Source organism: Ornithorhynchus anatinus, chromosome 18, assembly GCF_004115215.2.
Source record: "Ornithorhynchus anatinus isolate Pmale09 chromosome 18, mOrnAna1.pri.v4, whole genome shotgun sequence".
In the NCBI taxonomy this organism is placed as follows: Eukaryota; Metazoa; Chordata; class Mammalia; order Monotremata; family Ornithorhynchidae; genus Ornithorhynchus; species Ornithorhynchus anatinus.
The window spans coordinates 36,433,558-36,437,095 of record NC_041745.1 but is presented as its reverse complement, the minus strand read 5'-3'; the positions used below and the strand labels follow the sequence as shown (position 1 = coordinate 36,437,095).

Sequence of the window (3,538 nt, the reverse complement as noted above, 5' to 3'; positions counted from 1 at the left end):
AAGGAACCCTACATGGAACAGGGAACTGTGACCAATCTGATGATACTGTTTCTAGCCAGGGTTTAGCAGAATGCCTGGAACATAGTAAACACTTAACAAATACTATTTTTATTATTATTAAGTCCTGGGGTCCGGAGAAGGTGACACAGTCACCTTGGTCTCATTGGCTGGAGCAAATTGCTTGTCCAGCTTCAGCTTCCTCCTGCCCTTTTCAGCGAGAAAGCAGTACCTGATGACCACTCTTTCACTGGAATTTATCTTACTGCCTATCTCCCAGGTAGATTGTAAACTTCTTGAGGGCAAGGATTGTGTCTACTTACACAACTGTACTCTCCCAAGAGCTTAATGCAATGTTCTGCCCACTGTAATAATTCAAGAAATAGATTCATTGATTGGTCTTTCCTTAGGTGGCTGAGAGGCTGAGAGGCTACTGCTTGTTTTCTCTGTAAGCAGAGGTTTTGTTTTGTAAATGAACTCAGAGTCTCACATCCATGAAGAGGAAGTGTTTCCTATGGAGAAAGAAAGACTTAGTACAACTTTTGTTCCAGTAACATGGAGTAAATATTGAGATAATACAGTCCTCCCATGAAGCTTAGCCCTGTGATCAGGTTTAATAGTCCAGAGTTATCCTGAATGGCACAAAAAGTGACTCAGAGACTCTTACCCTGACAGCTTAAACTCCCCTAGTGGTAGTGATGCCTGTTGATTAGAGATTAGGTCATCATTATTCAATCGATCGTATTTATCGAGCAGTTACTGTGTGCAGAACATTGGAAGCAGTATGGTATAATGGGTAGAGCACGGGCCGGGAAGTCAGAAGGTCATGAGTTCTAATCCCCACTCTGATACTTGTCTGCTGTGTGACCTTGGGCAAATCACTTCACTTTTCTGTGCCTCAGTTCCCTCAACTGTAAAAAGGGAATTGAGACTGTGAGCCCCATGTGGGACAGGGATTGTATCAAACCCGATTTACTTGTATCCACCCCAGCACTTAGTATAGTACCTAGCGTATAGTAAGCGCTTAACAAATGTCATTATAATAATAGCAATTGTTAATAAGGATACAACAGAGTTGGTAAATATATTCTCTGCCCACAAGTAGCTTATAGAGGCTGCAGTTTTAAGGCTCTTTTCTTTCATTCATTCATTCATGCATGTGTATTTATTCAGCACCTACTGTGTGCAAAACACAATAGTAAGCGCTTGGGAAAGTATGATATAACAATAAATAGACACATTCCCTACCCACAATGAGCTTACAGTCTAGAGGAGGAGTCGTACGTTAATAGAAATAAATTATAGATATGGACATAAGGACTTCCCCATCTTTTTTCCCACAACAGGGAAGGAAGGGTTGACAATCGGCAGAAAGCATCAGAATCACTGATGGAAGCGACCTGTGAGATAATGGAGTTCGGCCTTAACGTGTGCAATGTAACACGCTTTCTCTGATGGCTTCTTGGCTATCCCCCAAAAACCTCAGTTCCAGTGTGTTAATGGATGACATGGGAAAATCCAAAGAGCCCAGACGTGGTGGTTCAGTACCATGTGGAACAAGACCACAGGGACCAGGCTCTCAGGGGCTTAGGGGGCTTTGGGGTTTAGGGGGCTTTGGCAGTAAGCCACAGGGAGGGAGAGACCTAGGATGAGCTTGGGAGAGGTGGGCAGAGCCAGTACATCATAAATTCTGCATTCCAAGCGCTTAGTAGAGTGCTCTGCACACAGTAAGTGCTCAAAAAATATGATTGAATGAAGACCCATTTTAATTCTTGATTCCCCACTCAGAACTTCTTAGCTCCTTTCAGCCTTCATCCACCTTAGCCCTCATCAATCAATCAGCGAGTGATATTTGTTGAACACTTACTGCAGGAAGACCACTGTACTGAGGACTTGAGAAAGTACAATATAATAGAGTTGGTAGACATGATCCCTACCTAAAAGGAGCTTACAGTCTACAGGACTGTATCTATCTATCTAAGTAGGTCTACTCAATTTTTATATTTTGATCACTCTTCTCATAAATATTTTATATTTGTCTCCTCCATTTAAGCTTAAGCCATTCATAGGCAAAGAATATGTCATGCTGTTATAGAAGCAGCGCGGCTTAGTGGAAAGAGCACAGGCTTGGGAGTCCAAAGATGTGGGATCTAATCCCGGCTCTGCCACTTGTCTGCTGTGTGACCTTGGGCAAGTCACTTAACTTCTCTGGGCCTCAGTTACCTCATCTGTAAAGTGGGGATTAAAACTGTGAGCCCCACGTGGGACAACCTGATTACCCTGTATCCACCCCAGTGCTTAGAACAGTGCTTGGCACATAGTAAGCGCTTAACAAAAACCACAGTTATTTTTGTTGGTTTTAACACCAACATTAGCAGATAGAGTATATTGAGTATATTGTCCTCAGAGAGAGGACGTATCAGATATTAAATGATAAGAACAGATACTACACGATCTTAGCCAAAGGGAGGAGAAGCCATCTCACCAAATCCTGCCTCCCACCTTGGGCTTCAGGGAAAGAAATGATGGGAGGTGGCCAAAGAGGACATTATCTTTCAGTCATCTAGGGAGGCTGACTTAAGGAGGCTGCTCCTCGGCCTAAGAATTTCTCCCCTCCAGGCCGGCGTAGACCTGGTTGGAGAGGAAAATCAGAGCTGGCCTCCTTAGGAGAGCTGCTTTCTCACATCCTCCTCCTGAAAGCGCTTTGCCCATTAGTCTAATAGCAAGCTGAAGTCTCCCTCTGATCGTTAGAGATCCGCCACCTCAGTGTCTGAAAACGTGATCGTTCCTGTCATTCGACCCATGAAATGCTCCCCTCGTTGAGTCCTTGCATTACTCCTCAAGCTAAAGAAAACTCATCAGTGGCCATTAGCAATGGTAGCAATGACATAGTCTTTCTCGGCCCCCAGAGGACAAGTTCCCTGCAATTTGCTCCTAAATTTCATCTGAGCAGTGATTTCAATTCAGCTAGAATTATGAAATGTCCCTTTGAATTAAGTAAACCACAGCAACACTGGAGCTATCTGCGGGCCTGGTGATACATCCCATTAGCACGGCTCTGTGGATTTTCATTGAAATCCAAGCTCATTTGTAGTGGTCCCACAGTTGGCTGGGCAACACTTGGTCAGGACTATAAAAAAAAAAAAAACTTCATTGACAGAAACTAGTGCCAGTCATCATTGCCGATAAAAGCATCTTTCCGATGCCAAAGCAGAGGTCTGACTAAATAATTCAAGTATGAGTCTGGTTATTTACTGAAACTGTATTGCCTATAATGGCTGCCCATCCATCACTGCATCAAATAGAAGCACCTTACCATCAGTTTTGATGTACTCAATCAGCTCTCCCCATCCTACTTCACCTCACTGAACTCCTACTAAAGTCCAGCTCGCATACTCCACTTCTCTATTGCCAGTTCACTCATTCTGCCCCAATCTCATTTATCTCACCACCAATCCCTTTCCCATGTCCTTCCCTTAGCCTGGAACTTCCTCCCCCTCCACAACTGCCAGACCACCACTTTCCCCCACCTTCAAAGCAT

At 43.9% G+C, this 3,538-nt stretch overlaps 1 pseudogene; it reads right to left on the bottom strand.

Annotated features, from left to right (window-relative positions):
- Positions 1-2,319: 2,319 nt before the first annotated feature.
- LOC114805581 lies at positions 2,320-2,477 on the bottom strand (annotated as a pseudogene).
- Between the last annotated feature and the right edge of the window lie 1,061 nt (positions 2,478-3,538).